Below are 23710 nucleotides of genomic sequence, written 5' to 3' on the forward strand. Positions count from 1 at the left end.
GCGAGTGGGTGCCCCTGGTTTCTCTGCTGAACAGGGCCCTCGATGCTTTGCTGGAACAGGGAGCGGCAGCCTTGGACCAGCAGGAGCGGCAACCAGCTGCGCAGTCCACCTCTGAGGGGGAGGAGGAGGAGGACTTGGTGGAGGTCCCTGACCTGGCTGCTGATGAGGGGGATCAGCACAGCGCAGCTGAGTTGGTGCGGGGGTGGAGAGAGGATGAGGCGGCAGAGGAGGAGGATGAGGACAGCACTGACGTCGATGTGCCAGCAGACGTGGCCCGCCTCTTCCCAATGGCAGCGCACATGCTGACGTGCCTGCGCAGGGACCCCAGGGTGATCCAGATGAAGCAGAGGGAGGAGATCTGGATCAGCATGATGTTGGACCCACGCCTCAAGGGGAAGTTGAGCCAGTTCCTGCCGCCTGCAGGAGGAGACCCAGCGCAACAAATAAGGAGCTTGCAGCAGGCCCTTGTTGAGCGCTTGGAGGAAGCCTTCCCCCAGCCTTCCACCCCCACTGTCCAGCAGCCAGCACAGAGGCAGCAGCAGGTGCCTGCATCCAGCAGCAGCAAGCGCCCCACAGACCTGCTGTCTCTCAGCCACGAGCTCTACAGGACTGTAGAGGCTCCGGCAGCAGTGACTAGAGAGGAGATGCATGCAGCAGCATCCTCCTCCGGTCACAGCCAGCGCCTGACCCGCATGGTGGCTGACTACATGGGGTCGTACAGCGGGCTTGACAGCGATGCCCCTTTTGATCCCATGGAGTATTGGGTCAAGCGCATGGAGATCTGGAGCGAGCTGGCGCAGTACGCCCTGGAAGTGCTGTCCTGCCCCCCTTCCAGCGTGCTGTCCGAGCGCTGCTTCAGTGCAGCTGGTGGCGTGGTCACCGAGAAACGCTCACGTCTGTCTCACAAGTCTGTGGACAGACTGACGTTTCTCAAGATGAACCAGGCGTGGGTGGAAGGCGAGTTCCTGGCCCCTGTTGTCGGCGAGAGGGGGACATGAACTGGCTGCCGGAACCATCGTTAATGTGCCTTACCACCCTTTACCACCTCCTGGCTCCTGCTCACTAAGCCAGCCTGGTTCACTTTGACTATTACGTCGCCTGCAGCCACACATTTTACACCTACAGTGGGCTGCTGTGTACTGCCCTTCTGCTGTCTGTCTGTGTTTCCCACTGCCAGGGTACACAGAATTACCTTCTTCTGCTGCCACTCTGCCACCAGCTATTACGTCAAACAATAGCTATATTGGTTGTAAAACCAAAAACCAAAAAACCATTAAAAAAAAAAAAGGTTTAATTTTTCTGAGGTGCCCGGGTTGAAAACTGTGTTGTCCCAGTTGTGTATTGGACACAATGTGGGCTGCACGACCGCTGTCTGGGACCTCCTGTTGTGTTTATTTACAGCCCTGGTATCACCGCTAGGTACCAGGGCTATTATGTCACGCTGCCTACCTGCTGCCACACTCACACTGCTCCTCCACACCTCCTCCTGCTGCTGCTGCTGCTGTCTGTCTGTGTTTCCCACTGCCAGGGTACACAGATGATTTACCTTCTGCTGCCACTCTGCCACCAGCTATTACGTCAAACAATAGCTGCTCGCCTACTCCTCCATTCCTCCTCCTGCTGCTGCTGTCTGTCTGTGTTTCCCACTGCCAGGGTACACAGAATTACCTTCTTCTGCTGCCACTCTGCCACCAGCTATTACGTCAAACAATAGCTATATTGGTTGTAAAACCAAAAACCAAAAAACCATTAAAAAAAAAAAAAGGTTTAATTTTTCTGAGGTGCCCGGGTTGAAAACTGTGTTGTCCCAGTTGTGTATTGGACACAATGTGGGCTGCACGACCGCTGTCTGGGACCTCCTGTTGTGTTTATTTACAGCCCTGGTATCACCGCTAGGTACCAGGGCTATTATGTCACGCTGCCTACCTGCTGCCACACTCACACTGCTCCTCCATACCTCCTCCTGCTGCTGCTGCTGCTGTCTGTCTGTGTTTCCCACTGCCAGGGTACACAGATGATTTACCTTCTGCTGCCACTCTGCCACCAGCTATTACGTCAAACAATAGCTGCTCGCCTACTCCTCCATTCCTCCTCCTGCTGCTGCTGTCTGTCTGTGTTTCCCACTGCCAGGGTACACAGAATTACCTTCTTCTGCTGCCACTCTGCCACCAGCTATTACGTCAAACAATAGCTATATTGGTTGCAAAACCAAAACCAAACAAACCATTAAAAAAAAAAAAAAAGGTTTAATTTTTCTGAGGTGCCCGGGTTGAAAACTGTGTTGTCCCAGTTGTGTATTGGACACAATGTGGGCTGCACGACCGCTGTCTGGGACCTCCTGTTGTGTTTATTTACAGCCCTGGTATCACCGCTAGGTACCAGGGCTATTATGTCACGCTGCCTACCTGCTGCCACACTCACACTGCTCCTCCACACCTCCTCCTGCTGCTGCTGCTGCTGTCTGTCTGTGTTTCCCACTGCCAGGGTACACAGATGATTTACCTTCTGCTGCCACTCTGCCACCAGCTATTACGTCAAACAATAGCTGCTCGCCTACTCCTCCATTCCTCCTCCTGCTGCTGCTGTCTGTCTGTGTTTCCCACTGCCAGGGTACACAGAATTACCTTCTTCTGCTGCCACTCTGCCACCAGCTATTACGTCAAACAATAGCTATATTGGTTGCAAAACCAAAAACCAAAAAACCATTAAAAAAAAAAAAGGTTTAATTTTTCTGAGGTGCCCGGGTTGAAAACTGTGTTGTCCCAGTTGTGTATTGGACACAATGTGGGCTGCACGACCGCTGTCTGGGACCTCCTGTTGTGTTTATTTACAGCCCTGGTATCACCGCTAGGTACCAGGGCTATTATGTCACGGCGAGCTGCCTGCCTCATTGACTGCCTGCTGCCACACACTCATCCTCCTCCTCCTGCTGCTGAATTTACCTCCTGCTGTCTTTGTGTTTCCACTGCCAGGGAGCACATACAATGGCGCTTCCAACATGCGTGCGCCCACCAGCTATTTGTTACGCTCAAAAATAGCTGCATTTCTTTAAAAAAAAATTGAAAAGAGAAATACGTGAAGATGATGAAGAAGAAGATGAAAAAGAAGAAGAAGATAAAGAAGAAGAAGATGAAGAAGATGAAGAAGAAGAAGATGAAGAAGAAGATGAAGAAGAAGATGAAGAAGAAGATGAAAAAGAAGATGAAAAAGAAGAAGAAGATGAAGAAGATGAAGAAGAAGAAGATGAAGAAGAAGAAGATGAAGAAGAAGAAGAAGAAGATGAAGAAGATGAAGAAGAAGAAGATGAAGAAGAAGAAGATGAAGAAGAAGAAGAAGAAGAAGATGAAGAAGAAGAAGATGAAGAAGATGAAGATGAAGAAGAAGAAGAAGATGAAGATGAAGATGAAGAAGAAGATGAAGAAGATGAAGAAGAAGATGATGAAGAAGAAGAAGAAGAAGAAGATGAAGAAGAAGAAGAAGAAGAAGATGATGAAGAAGAAGAAGAAGAAGATGATGAAGAAGAAGAAGAAGAAGAAGATATAGAAGAAGAAGATCTAGAAGAAGAAGAAAGATAAAGAAGAAGAAGAACAAGTATATACAGTAACACTACTGAACAAAATTTAGGACACAACTTCTCTTTCCACATTTTTTTTTAAAGGAACATCCCCACATAATCACTTGCTGTTGTTACTTGGAAAAAAAGATGTTTCTTGCATCATTCACCCTCAAAACAAGTGTTGGAAGCTATTTAAGGCCAATTCGAATAGTCAGCTCGAATAGTGAGCTCGAATACCGACTCGAATAGTGAGCTCGAAGTCCGAGGTCGAATCGAATAGTAAAAATTATTCGACTCGAATATTCGACTGACCTCGAATAATTTACTATTCGAATTCGACCAAACTCGAATTTTAAAAAGGGGTATTTGAGCATCACTAACCGATACTGAAGGCACATGTACCCTGCTACCTATACTGAAGGCCCATATACCCTGCTACCTATACTGAAGGCCCATATACCCTGCTACCTATACTGAAGGCCCATATACCCTGCTACCTATACTGAAGGCCCATATACCCTGCTACCTATACTGAAGGCCCATATACCCTGCTACCTATACTGAAGGCCCATATACCCTGCTACCTATACTGAAGGCCCATATACCCTGCTACCTATACTGAAGGCCCATATACCCTGCTACCTATACTGAAGGCCCATAAACCCTGCTACCTATACTGAAGGCCCCTATACCTTGCTACCTATACTGAAAGCTACCAATATTGAAGGCACCCATACCTAGCTAGCTATACTGAAGGCACCTTTACCTCGCTACCTATGCCTGGGTACCTATACTGCGGGCAACTATACCACGGATCGCACAATTTTTATGTGCAGGATTCGTTAGATTCGGGATTCGAAAGGTTCGAGATATTCGAGAACCTTTTTAGATTCGGATCCGGATTCGGATTCGAAGAAATTGTGGATTTGTCCCATCCCTATTTGTTACTCAATCACGCAAAACCGACTGAATGGATTTGAATGAAATTTGGCACACACATAGTACATTACCTGGAATAAAGTGTAGGATACTTTTTATTCCCATAACCAAAAAGAGACAAATACAAATTTCACTGGAAAATGTAAACTGCAGCCATACACTGTTACACTGGAGGTGTGTTTAGCTTCTAAGGGTAGAATGGTTAATTTGCATATATTCAGCAGTGATGCACTGGGAGACATCTCAAGCTCACTCCAACCTGAATTATCGCAAATTCTTTATGTTTTAAGAAAGCAAACGTTTGTTTTCTTAACATCCTAGTAAGGGGGCTCAGTGATGCTCAAATACCCCTTTTTAAAATTCGAGTTTGGTCGAATTCGAATAGTAAATTATTCGAGGTCAGTCGAATATTCGAGTCGAATAATTTTTACTATTCGATTCGACCTCGGACTTCGAGCTCACTATTCGAGTCGGTATTCGAGCTAACTATTCGAGCTGACTATTCGAATTGGCCTTAAATAGCTTCCAACACCTGGGTGAATGATGCAAGAAACCTCTTTTTTTCCAAGTAACAACAGCAAGTGATTATGTGGGGATGTTCCTTTAAAAAAAATGTGGAAAGAGAAGTTGTGTCCTTAATTTTGTTCAGTAGTGTTACTGTATATACTTGTTCTTCTTCTTCTTTATCTTTCTTCTTCTTCTTCTCGATCTTCTTCTTCTATATCTTCTTCTTCTTCTTCTTCTTCTTCTTCTTCTTCTTCTTCTTCTTCTTCTTCTTCATCTTCATCTTCATCTTCATCTTCATCTTCTTCTTCTTCTTCTTCTTCTTCTTCTTCTTCTTCTTCTTCTTCTTCTTCTTCTTCTTCTTCTTCTTCTTCTTCTTCTTCTTCTTCTTCTTCTTCTTCTTCTTCTTCATCATCATCATCATCATCATCATCTATCTTCACAGCTCGCCGTGACATAATAGCCCTGGTACCTAGCGGTGATACCAGGGCTGTAAATAAACACAACAGGAGGTCCCAGACAGCGGTCGTGCAGCCCACATTGTGTCCAATACACAACTGGGACAACACAGTTTTCAACCCGGGCACCTCAGAAAAATTAAACCTTTTTTTTTTTTTAATGGTTTGTTTGGTTTTGGTTTTGCAACCAATATAGCTATTGTTTGACGTAATAGCTGGTGGCAGAGTGGCAGCAGAAGGTAATTCTGTGTACCCTGGCAGTGGGAAACACAGACAGACAGCAGCAGCAGGAGGAGGAATGGAGGAGTAGGCGAGCAGCTATTGTTTGACGTAATAGCTGGTGGCAGAGTGGCAGCAGAAGGTAAATCATCTGTGTACCCTGGCAGTGGGAAACACAGACAGACAGCAGCAGCAGGAGGAGGAATGGAGGAGTAGGCGAGCAGCTATTGTTTGACGTAATAGCTGGTGGCAGAGTGGCAGCAGAAGGTAAATCATCTGTGTACCCTGGCAGTGGGAAACACAGACAGACAGCAGCAGCAGCAGCAGCAGGAGGAGGTATGGAGGAGCAGTGTGAGTGTGGCAGCAGGTAGGCAGCGTGACATAATAGCCCTGGTACCTAGCGGTGATACCAGGGCTGTAAATAAACACAACAGGAGGTCCCAGACAGCGGTCGTGCAGCCCACATTGTGTCCAATACACAACTGGGACAACACAGTTTTCAACCCGGGCACCTCAGAAAAATTAAACCTTTTTTTTTTTTATGGTTTTTTGGTTTTTGGTTTTGCAACCAATATAGCTATTGTTTGACGTAATAGCTGGTGGCAGAGTGGCAGCAGAAGGTAATTCTGTGTACCCTGGCAGTGGGAAACACAGACAGACAGCAGCAGCAGGAGGAGGAATGGAGGAGTAGGCGAGCAGCTATTGTTTGACGTAATAGCTGGTGGCAGAGTGGCAGCAGAAGGTAAATCATCTGTGTACCCTGGCAGTGGGAAACACAGACAGACAGCAGCAGCAGCAGCAGGAGGAGGTATGGAGGAGCAGTGTGAGTGTGGCAGCAGGTAGGCAGCGTGACATAATAGCCCTGGTACCTAGCGGTGATACCAGGGCTGTAAATAAACACAACAGGAGGTCCCAGACAGCGGTCGTGCAGCCCACATTGTGTCCAATACACAACTGGGACAACACAGTTTTCAACCCGGGCACCTCAGAAAAATTAAACCTTTTTTTTTTTTTTATGGTTTTTTGGTTTTTGGTTTTGCAACCAATATAGCTATTGTTTGACGTAATAGCTGGTGGCAGAGTGGCAGCAGAAGAAGGTAATTCTGTGTACCCTGGCAGTGGGAAACACAGACAGACAGCAGAAGGGCAGTACACAGCAGCCCACTGTAGGTGTAAAATGTGTGGCTGCAGGCGACGTAATAGTCAAAGTGAACCAGGCTGGCTTAGTGAGCAGGAGCCAGGAGGTGGTAAAGGGTGGTAAGGCACATTAACGATGGTTCCGGCAGCCAGTTCATGTCCCCCTCTCGCCGACAACAGGGGCCAGGAACTCGCCTTCCACCCACGCCTGGTTCATCTTGAGAAACGTCAGTCTGTCCACAGACTTGTGAGACAGACGTGAGCGTTTCTCGGTGACCACGCCACCAGCTGCACTGAAGCAGCGCTCGGACAGCACGCTGGAAGGGGGGCAGGACAGCACTTCCAGGGCGTACTGCGCCAGCTCGCTCCAGATCTCCATGCGCTTGATCCAATACTCCATGGGATCAACAGGGGCATCGCTGTCAAGCCCGCTGTACGACCCCATGTAGTCAGCCACCATGCGGGTCAGGCGCTGGCTGTGACCGGAGGAGGATGCTGCTGCATGCATCTCCTCTCTAGTCACTGCTGCCGGAGCCTCTACAGTCCTGTAGAGCTCGTGGCTGAGAGACAGCAGGTCTGTGGGGCGCTTGCTGCTGCTGGATGCAGGCACCTGCTGCTGCCTCTGTGCTGGCTGCTGGACAGTGGGGGTGGAAGGCTGGGGGAAGGCTTCCTCCAAGCGCTCAACAAGGGCCTGCTGCAAGCTCCTTATTTGTTGCGCTGGGTCTCCTCCTGCAGGCGGCAGGAACTGGCTCAACTTCCCCTTGAGGCGTGGGTCCAACATCATGCTGATCCAGATGTCCTCCCTCTGCTTCATCTGGATCACCCTGGGGTCCCTGCGCAGGCACGTCAGCATGTGCGCTGCCATTGGGAAGAGGCGGGCCACGTCTGCTGGCACATCGACGTCAGTGCTGTCCTCATCCTCCTCCTCTGCCGCCTCATCCTCTCTCCACCCCCGCACCAACTCAGCTGCGCTGTGCTGATCCCCCTCATCAGCAGCCAGGTCAGGGACCTCCACCAAGTCCTCCTCCTCCTCCCCCTCAGAGGTGGACTGCGCAGCTGGTTGCCGCTCCTGCTGGTCCAAGGCTGCCGCTCCCTGTTCCAGCAAAGCATCGAGGGCCCTGTTCAGCAGAGAAACCAGGGGCACCCACTCGCAGACCATAGCATGGTCCCTGCTCACCATGTTTGTGGCCTGCAGGAAGGGAGCCAGCACTAAGCACACCTGCTGCATGTGCCTCCAGTCATCATCGGGGACGATGGACGGGAAGTTGCTGGTCTTGTCCCTTCTCTGAGCTGCGGAAACAGTGGCCAGGGCAAGGTACTGTTTGACAGCGCGCCTCTGTTCAACCAGACGCTCCAACATCGCCAGGGTGGAGTTCCAGCGAGTCGGAACGTCAAGGATCAGCCGATGGCGTGGCAGATCCAGCTCCTTTTGCACGTCTTCCAGGCTCGCACAGGCTGCAGCCGAGCGCCGGAAGTGACGCACAACATTCCTTGCCGTTTCCAGCAGTTCGCCCATCCCCTGGTAGGTGCGCAGGAACTTCTGCACCACCAGGTTCAGCACGTGGGCAAGACAGGGGATGTGGGTCAGGTTTCCCCTGTCTATTGCGGCAACCAGATTGGCCCCATTGTCGGCCACCACCTCTCCGACTCTGAGGCCTCTGGGGGTCAGCCAAATCCTCTCCTGCTCCTGGAGTTTGGCCAACACATGGGTTGCCGTCAGCTTGGTCTTCCCAAGGCTGACCAAGTGCAGCAGCGCTTGGCAGTGGCGGGCCTTCACGCTGCTGCTGAGGCGGGGGGTTTGGCCAGGTGTGCCGGAGGATGGCAGAGGATCGGAGGAACCTGCTGCAGTTCCCCTGAGCCTGCGGGGTGGCACCACCCACTGTGTTGCTGCTGCTGCTGTGCCCGCTGCTGCTCTCCCATCCTCACCCCCTTCCACCAAGCTGACCCAGTGGACAGTGAAGGACAGGTAGCGGCCTGTCCCGAAGCGGCTGCTCCAGGAGTCCATGGTGACGTGGACCCTTTCACCAACCGCGTGCTCCAGCCCTCGCTCCACATTGGCCATCACAAAGCGGTGCAGTGCAGGAATGGCCTTGCGGGCAAAGAAGTGTCTGCTGGGGAGCTGCCAGTCTGGGGCTGCGCAAGCAAGCAGCGCACGAATGTCGCTCCCCTCCTGCACGAGCGTGTACGGCAGGAGTTGGGAGCACATGGCCCGTGCCAGCAAGCCGTTCAGCTGCCGCACGCGACGGCTGCTGGGAGGCAGAGCCCTAACCACCCCCTGGAAGGACTCGCTCAAAAGGCTCTGGCGTGGCCTTTTGCTGGCACGGGAATCAGCAGACACAGCAGAGGAGGCCACTGAGGACTGGCTGCCAGAACAGGCCTCAGTGTCGGCGGCAGGAGTTGCAGAGGGGGGAGGAGCAGTGCGTTTCCGCACTCCTGCTGGTGCTGCTGGAGGAGCAGGAGGGCGGGTGGCTGCTGTTGCTGCTGCTGCTGCTGAAGGCTGTGCAGTGATGGGTGTGGTGCCACTGCCAGCACCAGATGCCTTCAGCCTCTGGAACTCCTCATGCTGGTGGAAATGTTTAGCCGCAAGGTGGTTGATGAGCGAGCTGGTGCAGAACTTTAAGGGGTCTGCACCTCTGCTCAACTTCCGCTGACAGTGGTTGCAAGTGGCGTACTTGCTGTACACAGTGGGCATGGTGAAATATCGCCAGATTGGTGACTTAAACATCCCCCTACGGCATGGAAGCGCTGCTGCCTGTCTCCCTGTGGTGGTTGGGGGGGGGGGGGCTTGGGGGGCTTGGGTGCGGCTGGTGGTGGTACTGGCAGATGCTGCTGCTGCTGCTGCTGAGCCTGAGACACCAGCAGGCTGTGGGACCTGCCTACTGCTGCTGCCAATGCTTGCAATGATGCGCCTCCTTGCAAGGCCCACAAGAGCATCCTCCTCCTCCTCCTCAGAGCTGCTGAGGACGACATCCCCTGGAGGTGGTGGCACCCAGTCTCTGTCTGTCACCGGGTCATCATCATCCTCCCCCTCCTGAAACATGTCCTGCTGGGATGAGGACCCCCCAAACTCCTCTCCTGATGCATGGATGGGCTGCTTGACTGTCGCCACAGTCTTGCTGTCCAATCCCTCATCCCCCAAAGTGCCCATCAGCATCTCCTCCTCAAGATCGCCAACAACAGCAGACAATTTACTCATGATGCCTGGGGTCAAAAGACTGCTGAATGACAGGTCGGCGAGTGACGGTGAACTGGCCTCCTCCCCAGACCCTGCTGGGCGGCTGCTGCGAACAGGGGTGGTGGTGGTGGTGAGGGTGGAGGCCTCGGATGCAGAGCTGATGGCGGGCTGCTCATCCTCCGTCATGAGTTGCACCACAGTGTCTGCATCCTTTTCCTCAATGGGACGTTTCCGACCCGGCTGGAGGAAAATGGGAGCAGGTGCTACACGCTGCTGCTGCTGTGTCTCTGCAGCGTGAGTTGCAGATGCTCCTGCTGGGCGGCGCCCAAGGCGTCCACGGCCAGTGGCTATGGGAGGAATGTTAGCCACTGACGCTGCTGCTGCTGCTGCGGAACTGTGCATGGTGGCGCGCCCGCGGCCGCGGCTTGCCACAATGCTGCTCCCTCTCCTCCTGATTCCCTTGCTGCCCTTCCCCTTGCCCAAACCGCGCTGGCTGCCACTTCCAGACATCTTAAATGTTTTGGGCGTATAGACAAAAGTTTTGTAAAAGGGCGGGTGAAAAGTGGGGTACTTTAATGGAGTGGGTTGGTTGGTGAGGTGACTGAGTGAGTGTCCCCTAGTACAGTAAGTAAGTAGTAACAGTCAGGAAGTACAACTAGCAGTTACAATAATCAGTAGTAATCACAAGTAAATTTAGTGTGTGTACACTCAGACAGTGAGTGCACGCACGCAGGAGCTAGTAGCCTATGAACACAGTGACTGAGTGTCCTAGACTCCTAGTACAGTAAGAGTAAGTAGTAACAGTAAGTAGAACTAACTAATTACAATAATCAATCAGCGATCAGAAGGAAATGGAGTGTGGGTGTGTGTACACTCAGACAGTGAGTGCACGCACGCAGGAGCTAGTAGCCTATGAACACAGTGACTGAGTGTCCTAGACTCCTAGTACAGTAAGAGTAAGTAGTAACAGTAAGTAGAACTAACTAATTACAATAATCAATCAGCGATCAGAAGGAAATGGAGTGTGGGTGTGTGTACACTCAGACAGTGAGTGCACGCACGCAGGAGCTAGTAGCCTATGAACACAGTGACTGCGTGTCCTAGACTCCTAGTACAGTAAGAGTAAGTAGTAACAGTAAGTAGAACTAACTAATTACGATAATCAATCAGCGATCAGAAGGAAATGGAGTGTGGGTGTGTGTACACTCAGACAGTGAGTGCACGCACGCAGGAGCTAGTAGCCTATGAACACAGTGACTGAGTGTCCTAGACTCCTAGTACAGTAAGAGTAAGTAGTAACAGTAAGTACAACTAACTAATTACAATAATCAATCAGCGATCAGAAGGAAATGGAGTGTGGGTGTGTGTACACTCAGACAGTGAGTGCACGCACGCAGGAGCTAGTAGCCTATGAACACAGTGACTGAGTGTCCTAGACTCCTAGTACAGTAAGAGTAAGTAGTAACAGTAAGCAGAACTAACTAATTACAATAATCAATCAGCGATCAGAAGGAAATGGAGTGTGGGTGTGTGTACACTCAGACAGTGAGTGCACGCACGCAGGAGCTAGTAGCCTATGAACACAGTGACTGAGTGTCCTAGACTCCTAGTACAGTAAGAGTAAGTAGTAACAGTAAGTAGAACTAACTAATTACAATAATCAATCAGCGATCAGAAGGAAATGGAGTGTGGGTGTGTGTACACTCAGACAGTGAGTGCACGCACGCAGGAGCTAGTAGCCTATGAACACAGTGACTGAGTGTCCTAGACTCCTAGTACAGTAAGAGTAAGTAGTAACAGTAAGTACAACTAACTAATTACGATAATCAATCAGCGATCAGAAGGAAATGGAGTGTGGGTGTGTGTACACTCAGACAGTGAGTGCACGCACGCAGGAGCTAGTAGCCTATGGACAGTGACTGAGTGTCCTAGACTCCTAGTACAGTAAGAGTAAGTAGTAACAGTAAGTAGAACTAACTAATTACGATAATCAATCAGCGATCAGAAGGAAATAGAGTGTGTGTTGTGTGTGTACACTCAGACAGTGAGTGCAGTGCGCACACGCAGGAGCTAGTAGCCTATATGAACAGTGACAGTGAGTGTCCCTACGGGTACAGTAAGAGTAAGTAGTAAGTAAGTACAACTAACTAACAATAATCTATCAGTAATCAGAAGGAAATAGAGTGTGTGTACACACAGACAGTGAGTGAGTGCACACACGCAGGAGCTAGCTAGTAGCCTATAAACAGTGACAGTCAGTGAGTGTCCTACTCCTAGTACAGTATAACTACAATACTATTAGTAAAGGACAGCAGAAATACTGGTATAGATGAGAGAAATAAACAGAGGACAGCTGCCCACAGAGGCAAGGCCCCCCTGAGGCCTAAACCTGTAAGCTTGCAGCAGCTGCCTGTCTCTAATGTAACACACAAGCTACTAACTAAAATACAATGTCTATCTAACTAACAACAATATAGGTGTATATGGCAGGTGTAGGTGAGCAAAAACGCTAGGTAAATGATCACAATAGAGCACTTGCTAAGCCAAAGCACAAAGGAGCAACTCTCTCTCTGTACAAGTCTCAGGCAAGCATGGAGAAACGGAACATGGCGGCCGCTATTTATAGGGTAGGGGCTGGCCAGGGTCCCCCTCTGTGATTGGCTGCCGTCAGAGGGCCTGGGAGCCCTCTGATTGGCTCTAAGGACATCAATCTGGGCTATGACGCTATTCGAGCTCGGTACCGAGCTCGAATAGCGCCGAGTTGCTCGAATAGCTCGAATAGTGAATGGGCTATTCGAGTGTACTCGGATAGCCCATTCGAATAGCTCCAGCTATTCGGAGCTCGAATACCGAGCTCGAATAGCTGGAAAAGAGCTCGAATATTCGAGCTACTCGAATATTCGAGCTCTGCTGAGCACCACTGAGGGGGCTTTTAGGACCATTGTAGTCCCTTACACACTCCAATGAGTTCTGGGTCACCATAAGCTTGCTGGGTAGTCTGTACCTCTCGGTGTTACAAGCCCTACTGCATAGAGCCAAATTAATCTATGCCATGCACTGATAAGGGTCAAACAATCCAAAACAGTCTGTGTGCATGTTGGATTATTATGGCTCTGTACAATTTAACAAGCTGACACATCTTTGCATTCCAGCGGTTCTGGAGGTGTGTTTAGCTTCTAAGGGTAACAATGGTTAATTTGCATATTTTCAGCAGTGATGCATTGGGATTCTTTTTGTTTTAAGAAAGCAAACTTTTGTTTTTCTTACACTGTTAATAGTAGGGTTCTCAAACTTTACACAGTTGGTCGTTGGGTGACTAGGGTTATTATTCAGAAAAGTGGTTGGAGCCTATAAAAGCCAATCAAAATTCACCTAATGATTTTCAAGGGGAATATTTATATTTCTGCCATTCTTGCACTGTTAATGGCACAAGCCTCAAACCTGGTATAGTTGATCATTGGGTGACTGGGGTTAAATTTCAGAAAGGGGGTGGAGCCACAAATAGCCAATCAGATTTGTTTTATTCCAATGCAATTTGTTGTTGCCAAACACCGCAAAGCTCACAAACTTGGTAATTGAGTCATTGATTATTTGTGTGTTAGGGTTAGGAAAGTGGGCACAGCCAACACCAGCCAAATACATAAGCGGGCAACGCAGGGTCATAAGTGGGCGGAGACAAATACAAATTTTACTGGGAAAATGTAAACAGCAACCATTCGTACACTGTTAATGGTAGGGTTCTCAAACTGTGCACAGTTGGTTACTGGGTGACTGGGGTTAATATTCAGAAAAGTGGGTGGAGCCTACAAAAAACAATCAAAAACTACCTATTGATTTTTCAGGGGAATATTTCATTGCTGCCATTCTTGCACTGTCAATGGCACAAGCCTCAAACCTGGTACAGTTGATCATTGCGTGATTGGGGTTTAAATTTATATAAGGGGGTGGAGCCCCAAACAGCCAATCTGATTTGTTTCATTTTAATGCAGGTTATTGATTCCAAAGACTGCAAAGCTCACAAACGTGGTCATTGAGTAATTGAGTAATTGTGTGTTAGGGTTAGGAAAAGTGGGCGCAGCCAACACCAGCCAAATACATAAGCAGGCAATGCTGGGTCATCAGTAGGCAGAGACAAATACAAATTTCACTGAGAAAATGTAAACTGCAGCAATTCTTACACTATTAATGGTAGGGTTCTCAAACTTTGCACAGTTGGTCACTGGGTGACTGAGATTAATATTCAGAAAAGTGGGTGGAGTCTACAAAGGCCAATCAAAATCCACCTAATAATCTTTAAAGGGAGTATTTAATTGATGCCATTCTTGCATTGGTAATGGTACAAGCCTCTTGCACTGTTAATCACCTGTACCTGGTACAGTTGGCCATTGGGTGATTGGGGTTCAAATTCAGAAAAGGGGTGGAGCCACAGCCAATCAGATTTATTTTATTTCAATGCAAATTATTGATGCCAAAGACCACAAAGCTCACAAACTTGGTCATTAAGTAATTTTGTGTTAGGGTTAGGAAAAGTGGGCGGAGCCAGCACCAGCCAAATACATACCTGGGCAATGCCGAGTCTTCAGTGGGTGGAGACAAACACAAATTTCACTGGGAAAATGTAAACTGCAGCCATATTTACACTATTAATTGTAGGGTTCTAAAACTTTGCACAGTTGGTCACTGGGTGACTGGGATTAACATTCAGAAAAGTGGGTGGAGCCTACACAAATCAATCACAATTCACCTATTGATTTTCAAGGCAAATATTTAATTGCTGCCATTTTGCACTGTTAATGGCACAAGCCTCAAACCTGGTACAGTTGATCATTGGGTGACTGGGATTAAATATTTAGAAAAGGGGTGGGGCCACAAACAGCGAATCAGATGTGTTTCATTTAAATGAAAATTATTCATGCCGAAGACCACAAATCTCACAAACTTGGTCATTGACTGTTGACAATTGTGTGTTAGGGTTAGAAAAAGTGGCCACAGCCAACAGCAGCCAAATACATACCCGAGAAACATCAAGACATCAGTGGGTGGAGAAAAATACAAATTTAACTGCCAGAATGTAAACTGCAGCCATTCTTACACTGTCTGTCAATGGCAGGGTTCTTAAACTTTGCATAGTGGGTGACTGGGATTAAAATTCTGAAAAGTAGGTGGAGCCTACAAAAGCTAATCAAAATTCACCTATTGATTTTCAAAGGAGTGGAGCCACAGCCAATTATTGATGCCAAAGACCGCAAAGCTCACAAATTAGGTCATCATTGAGTAATTGTGTGTTAGGATTAGAAAAAGTGGACAGAGCTAACACTAGCCAATTAAATACCCGGGCAACGCCGGGCGACCAGCTAGTGCAGTATATTTCTGCAGAAATCCAATTTCCGAGTTCCGTTTTCCGATCGGAAATTCAGAAATTTCAATTCTGCGAAATCCGAATGAGCATCCAAATCCAAAAGGCTACTGCTGTGCTGCTGCATGCTCCTGTGTCGCCCCCCGTTAGCCCGGAGATCAATGAATGGGAACATAGTTCCCATTCATTGATCTAAGTCCCCGGTAGACAGCTTCTTATGAGAAGCCGCGGTCTTTCTGAATAAAAAAAAAAGTCCTCCTTATACTTCCTGTAAGCGAGAGTGCTCTCTTATAGGATGGAATTAAAAAAAAATGACTGTGGCCATGTTGTGGCTAAATAGTAAAACTACATGTACATACATTTTTTTCACACAAAACACAATTGTAACGATCGGTGTCAGCACGCAGAGAGAATCCGATTATTGGTGATCTGCAGAATCACCAAGAATGCAGATATACGCCTGATTATCGATGATCTGCAGAATCAGCGATAATACAGATGTATTACTAACCTCTGGACACCAGAATAGTGAGAGTGTTTGGTGTAACAGTAACAACTCTGAGTGGGGACCACCAGAGGAGCTGGCGGCCTAAGACTCCTGAGGAATTCACCCCTGACTGTGGGTGATATTCCTGTAGCCTGTGGACCCCTGGGCGAGGGACCGAGGCTGGATTGCAGGAATAGCAATATCCTAGTCTTGGGTGTGAGGTCCGTAGCCACAACACCCTGGAACTAGTCTGGAGCACAACATGAATGACAATACAATTCCCTAGTCTTGGGTGTGAGGTCCGTGATCATCAACACCCTGGAACTAGTCTGGAATATAACACAAAGACAATACAGTTCCCTAGTCTTGGGTGTGAGGGCCTTGATCTCAACACCCTGGAACTATGCTAGAGAATACACAGAAAATACACAGTATTCCTAGTCTGGGGTGTGAGGGCCTTGATCTCAACACCCTGGAACTGGTCTAACAAATAATAAACAACAACAGTACAAGGTAATCTGGCTCAGTGTGAATTCCCAGGTCCACCTGGTTCAAACACACTGTAAGGATCTGACTATGGTCTGAATGCTTCCACAAAAGTGTTTGCAACGGCAGACAACCAGTGAATGACCAGCACTCAGTATATATATCACAGCGCTCTCCAGCGCCTCCCCTAAGTGCCGGACCAATGGGAACTGGTACAAGCATCAGCTGACCGGCCTGGTCAGCTGACTCCCCTTCTGGCTGTCATAAAAGTTCTGCCTCTCAGCGCGCACGCGCGTCCTTCTGAACCTGTGTGGACTATCAGTCCCAGCCACACCAGACATATGTTGTGTACCACCCGCCGCGCTGGACGCGGAACCAGCCGCACCGCTATCAGGGCATGCGGCGGTTTCTCCGCGTTCGGCCATACTAACAGATGTAGGCCTGCGCGTGCAAACCGCCGTGTTGGACGCGGAATCAGCCGCCTTGCTTTCAGCACACGTGGCGGCTTTTCCGCATTTTCTCACAACAATAAATTACATTTTAAATTAACGGTTTACCTCCCACATCCAAAAAATACCCAAATAAAATGTTTTACAAAAAAAATTTAAAAATTACAATTTAAAAAAAAGAAAAACATAAATAGTTACCTAAGGGTCTGAACTTTTTTAACATGCATGTCAAGAGGGTATATTACTAATATATTTTACATTATAAGCTTGTAAATAGTGATGAACACAAAACTGAGAAAAATGCATCTTTATTTCCAAATAAAATATTGGCACCATACATTGTGATAGGGGCATAATTTAAATGGTTTAATAACCGGAACAAATGGGCAAATAAAATGTGTGGGATTTCATTATGGTAGCATGTATTATTTTAAAGCTATAATGGCCGAAATCTGAGAAATAATGATTTTTTTCCCCATTTTCTTGCTTAATATTCCTGTTAAAATGCATTTAAAAAAAATTCTTACCAAAATGTACCCCCCAAACAAAGCCTAATTGGTGGGGGAAAAAATAAGATATAGATCAATTCATTGTGATAATTATTGATAAAGTTATTGGTGAATGAATGGGAGGTGAAAATTGCTCGAATGCATAAGGTGAAAAACGACTGAAGGCTGAAGTGGTTAAAGTGGACCTGGGCCGATATGCAATTCACTTTTTCACCTAAGTTTTCTCCTAGGAGATAATTTTTCAGCTTCTATTTAAAATACCTTTCCAGCACTTTACAATTAAAAAAGTACCAAAAAGTAAATGAAAAAGTACTATCAAAATTATTTTAAATATTTTCATGCTTTCTGGTAGCTTAAAAGGCATTTTATTGACGACAAGTTAAAAAATATCACCTAGGAGAAAACTCAGGAGAAAAAGTTAATTGCATATGGGCCCTGGACTCTTGCACAGGGCAGAAGGAAAACAGAGAAAGGCACCCTGTATTTATTTAGAGAGTCTGGCCTGTCTAATACCCCCTCATCTGTGACTAGTCACAACTGTAATTTGATCTCTCAGCTGTATCAATTTGTAAACACTGGATGTTAACAATATGTCTGCTTCTATGAAAGCAGGAAGTAGACATACTGCAGATTTATTGCAGGATTTGTATCCACTGTGACAAATACATGTTAACTTTAAATATCATTATGCTGTTGCTTATCTTTTAGAGCAGAGAGGAAGTTCTGAGTTCAGATCCGCTTTAAAGGTATATGCTTAGTACAGTACTGGCAATGGTATTCAATGGAGATTTTTTTAAGTATAGTCCAGTATTAATGAATACATAAATGGACGATTTAGTGACTTTTTAAAAAAATATATTTTTCTGGAGTATGGCTTTAATACAAATCCCTTCATCCAGCTTACATGGCATATTAGGCTGTGTGCCAGTGAGAGATCAGTATCAGAAGTCTCTGCGGTGCTCATGTAGATGCTCCCGAGATAATATATTATCTCTATTAGTGTCAGAGCATCATTGTGATGTGATGAAGGGGGAGGCTAAATGCTGTACGAACAGTGATAGACCCTCTGATACTCCACAGCCGCACGGTGTAATAACAGCGTTTAATGACACACTTAAACCTAAAGCACTGCTGCTCGGGTTTAAGACCACAAATCCTCTTAATCTCTTAAAAGTTTGCCCTTAATCTCCAAAATGTTCTTTGCAGCGTATAACTGCGCTACGATTATTGAAATCTGGAAAACAGATCTCCCATCTTCAAAGACCGGGACATACATGTGCGGTTCACAAATCAACGGAAACAGCTTCACGTTCTCTTTAGAAGGAGAGCACTGAGCTGGGCACAGAATATCCATTTCCAAAAGGAGGGGTGGGGGGAGTTCCATTTTTTTTTTAAGGAGGGGTGGGGGGAGTTCCCTATAAGCATCTGTGTTACAATGCAGCTCCATGTAGTTAGTGGTTTTCAAGAGATATAAAAGTCCATCAAGTTTATCTCCCCAACCCCATGTTGACCTTTCCTACAGGAAAACAACTTTATTAAAAAGTGCGTTGTGTGCTCCGTGTAGCTGAGCCCGTTTATGGACTTTGTATCGCTCTGCGATATGCTTAGCAATGAGTGATGTCATGAAAGTGGACAGGAGGTTTTCTGAGCATGTACAGATACTGCTGAACGGGTGCAGGTAGCCTGCAAGGAGCACCAAACTTGCTAGTACCAATGAATTAGTGGAGGTGTATGAAAGGACCATTATTGAGAAAAATTGCAAGTTTCATTTTTAAAATACATGCATATAAAATGTCCATTTCGCCCAGAGCAAAATGCACTGTAATTTACTTTATCCTTGTGAGAATCTGCTCAGCTGCCTGTGCAGACAGGCAGCGTTTTGACCACTGTTCACGTCTGCATTCTGCAGGTCTCTTTAAGAGAGACCTTTTGTCAGTTCTGCAGCTTGCTGCTGAGGAATTTGCATACATTCGTTATGCAAATCCCCTACCTGCCTCCTGTGATGACTGGCAGTATAAAGGTTGGGATTACCCACAGTCCATTGCTGGTCATTCCTTCAGGGTTTGTAGTATACACTCCTAGTGAGTGTCAGCCATGCTACTTCTCGTTGAAGATTAGTTTAGAGTTATTCGTGGGACTGCGCTAGGCAGATTCCCTAGTCTAGTTAGGATTGTATTATTTGTATTGCCTGTTCTGTCTGTCTGTGGGGTGCTAACCAGAGCAGCGGTTGCTACTGCTAGGCCCTTCTGTTCTGTTATTATCTTCTCTGGATCGCACTAGTCTCTTTGCGCTAGTGCTGTGGATCCTTCTGTTCTGTCTCCTGGGATCGCGCTAGCCACTTTTCGCTAGCGCTGGGGATCCTTCTGTTCTGTCTCCTGGGATCGCGCTAGCTACTTTTCGCTAGCGCTGGGGATCCTTCTGCTCTGTCTTCTGGGATCGCGCTAGCCACTTTTTGCTAGTGCTGGGGATCCTTCTGTTCTACTACTCTGTACCTGGATCGCGCTAGCCACTTTTCGCTAGTGCTGTGGATCCTATCTCTTGCTTGTCCCTGTTTTCGTGTGTCTGTCTTGTCTGCTACGCTTGCTGGAGGCTCGGTGAGGTAACCGTTAAGCAAGCGCTTGCGTCCTTTGTTTCATGTTTGTCTGTTAATGGTTAGTTAGGCATGCTTGTCTCTATTGTGCTTATCACGTGGAGACCACGCATAACCGCGTGCACTGTTGCGAATGAGTGCGGTGTTCGCGGTTTGCTAGCGTTTGTTGTTTTCCGTATCTCCTTATTGTATTATTTGCTGTGCCTTTGCTACCCTTGTGCTCTGTCCTGCTCAGTCTTGTGTCGCTATTGACAATCGCCATTCTTGCGATTGCGTTTCCTACTTCGTTTCTGCCGTTGTGTGTTCGCCGTCGCTGGGTGGCAACTAATTTGGTGGGCACACATTGGTTCTGTCCCTTTGCTCTGTTCCCTGTGGGCTGCCAGCCCTGCCTGATTGTACCTTGTCCCGGATCTGTACAATTCCCATTTGGCATCGGTGGCTGTGCAGCGGCTGTGTTCACCTGCACTCCACAGCGCCATCTGCCGGTGGGAATTGCCCTCTGCGGGTGCATAGCACCTAGCCTGGGTGTCCGCAATAAAATGCTTGTGGAGGAAATCCGCCGCATCAGCGCACGTCTGGTGCGCTGACCACGGAGACGATTCCACAATCGTTACAATCCTATCTTGTTATCTCTTACAGTAGGCATTGAGAATATGACAGATCTGTCAAGTTTTTGAGTAGTTCATATCCTCATGGGGGATTCTAAGTTGTTTATTTACAAAAGCACTTACTAGACTGCAGTTCCTCAGCACAACTGCCAAAATAGTGTGCAAATAAGTATGTAAGGTGTGTGCCCAAAAAGCTATCTGATTATGTATATGTGTATCAATTTCATCGTGACAAGCAAGAGAATAGAATTTGGGGTGTTTGAGAGCTAAGGCCTATGTCATGTTCATTCTTTTTAGTGACAAAATGAAAACAAAACTGTAAAAAAAAATACAATTTTCATAGTTGTAGTCCAGTTTCAGCAAAACTGCATACATAAGTCACAATGTTACAAAATAGCAATATTTGAGTAGACCTGGGTCTCTATTTTTCTGAATGGTAACATTTATGGCTTTTTCTTGAATGTTTTGATGCTCCAGGGGCTTTGCTTAAAAAGAATGACTCTATTACTTTTGGTGCAAAAATAGCATTGAAAAACCCATTGGCGCTACTCGTGGTTTCACATTCTGCTGAGTGCCCAAACAGCTATCTGATTATGTATATGATGCATCATTTTACCAATACAAGCAAGATAATAGAATTTGGGGTGTATTAGGGTTGAGGCCTATGTCATCTGAATTTTTATTAGTGGCAAACTAAATCAAAAGCAATAAAATTGTTAACAAAAAAAAATTAAGATATTAATGTGGAGGGTATGTCTCAATCAATCACCAAACAACCTTTATGAATGATGTCAATTTTATTAATATTCATTATACAAGAGGCAAGAATAGAAAGCAATAAATGTGTTATTTTCTTATACTCTCTACCAAATTAAAACACTTAGAACCCCCCAAAAGTGACAGAATTGAAAAGAAAATACAGAAATAGTTACCTTAAGGTTTCAGCTTTTTAAATTGTATGTCAGGAGGGTGTATTACTGTAATTTTTTTTGCAAATAAGGGCTTGTAATTATTGATGGAGTACACGAAGAAAACAAAAAAACAAATATTTCCAAGTAAAATATTGTCACCATAAATTTTAATAGGGACATCATTTAAATGTTGTGATAACCAAGACAATTGGGAAATGAAATGTGTGGGTTTTATCTATAAAAGTATTGTTAATTTTAAAACTATAATGCATACAATTAAGAAATAGTGTAATTTTTTTCATATTTTTTCCTGGTTTTTCCTTTTAAATTGCATAGAATATAAAGTAATTACTGAAAACTTATATCAACCCCAAAAGCCTATTTGATAGCAAATAAGATATAGATCATTTAGGTGTGATAAGTATTGATATAGTTATTGGCAAAATGAATGGAATGTGAAAAAAAATGCTCTGGGCCATAAAGGGAAAAAACTAGAGATGGGACGACGAATCCGGCGAATCCACGAATCCCTCGAATATTGGGAAATATTCGAGATTCGTGGATTCGAATGCCGACGCCATTTTCCACTTTACGAATCCGCCGAATCCCGACGCTGCATCGCCGCGCATCCGCCGCTCGCACTCGTCCTCCTCCGACCCGCGCCTCCTCCGCCCGCCCGTCCGCCCGCATACTTTGTATCAACTCACCTGTCCAGTGGAGCGCAGAGCGGCAGACCTCTCGCTGACTTCCTGGTTCCCTCTAGTGACGGCTTTTACAATGACGTCATCAGTAAAAGCCGGTCCGGCCACTAGAGGGAACCGAGAAGTAACGACGAGGTCTGCCGCTCTGTGCTCCACTGGACATGTGAGTTGATACTTATGCAGGGGTGAGCGAGGAGGCACGGGGGACGGAGGAGGCCATGGGGGTGAGCGGAGGAGGCACGGGGGGGAGCGACACCTACCTACCTACCACTTTACCTACCTACCTGCCACTATACCTACCTACCTACAGGCCCCTATACCTACCTAAAGGCCCCCTATACGTACCTACCTACCTACCGGGCACTATACCTACCTACCTACAGGCCCCTATACCTACCTAAAGGCCCCCTATACTACCTACCTACCGGCCACTATACCTACCTACCTACAGGCCCCTATACCTGCCTAAAGGCCCCCTATATGTACCTACCTACCTACCTAAAGACCCCTATACCTACCTACAGGCCTCTATACCTACCTACCTACCTAAAGGCCCCCTATACGTACCTACCTACCTAAAGGCCCCTATACCTACCTACCTACCTAAAGGCCCCTATATGTACCTACCTACCTACCTAAAGGCCCCTATACCTACCTACAGGCCTCTATACCTACCTACCTACTTAAAGGCCCCCTATACATGCCTACCTTCCTAAAGGCCCCTATACCTACCTACCTAAAGGCCCATATACCTACCTACCTACATACCTACCTATACTTAAGGCCCTATACCCTGCTACATATACTGAAGGTCCCTATAACTACCTACCTACAGGACACTATACCTACCTACCTACCGGCCACTATACCTACCTACCTACAGGCCACTATACCTACCTAAAGGCCCCCTATATGTACCTACCTACCTACCTAAAGGCCCCTATACCTACCTACATACCTAAAGGCCCCTATATGTACCTACCTACCTACCTAAAGGCCCCTATACCTACCTACAGGCCTCTATACCTACCTACCTACCTACTTAAAGGCCCCCTATACGTGCCTACCTACCTAAAGGCCCCTATACCTACCTACCTAAAGGCCCCTATACCTACCTACCTACATACCTACCTATACTTAAGGCCCTATACCCTGCTACATATACTGAAGGTCCCTTTAACTACCTACCTACCTACAGGACACTATACCTACCTACCTACCGGCCACTATACCTACCTACCTAAAGGCCCCCTATACGTACCTACCTACCTACCTAAAGGCCCCTATACCTACCTACATACCTACCTATACTTAAGGCCCTATACCCTGCTACCTATACTGAAGGTCCCTTTACCTACCTAAAGGCCCCTATACCTACCTACATACCTACCTATACTTAAGGCCTATACTTAAGGCCTCTATATACCCTGTTACCTATACTGAAGGCCCATATACCCTGCTACCTATACTGAAGGCCCATATACCCTGCTACCTATACTGAAGGCCCATATACCCTGCTACCTATACTGAAGGCCCATATACCTTTCTACTTATACTGCAGGCCCCTATACCTTGCTACCTATACTGAAAGCTACCAATATTGAAGGCACCCATACCTAGCTAGC

This window comes from Hyperolius riggenbachi, chromosome 4, assembly GCF_040937935.1.
Source record: "Hyperolius riggenbachi isolate aHypRig1 chromosome 4, aHypRig1.pri, whole genome shotgun sequence".
Lineage (NCBI taxonomy): Eukaryota > Metazoa > Chordata > Amphibia > Anura > Hyperoliidae > Hyperolius > Hyperolius riggenbachi.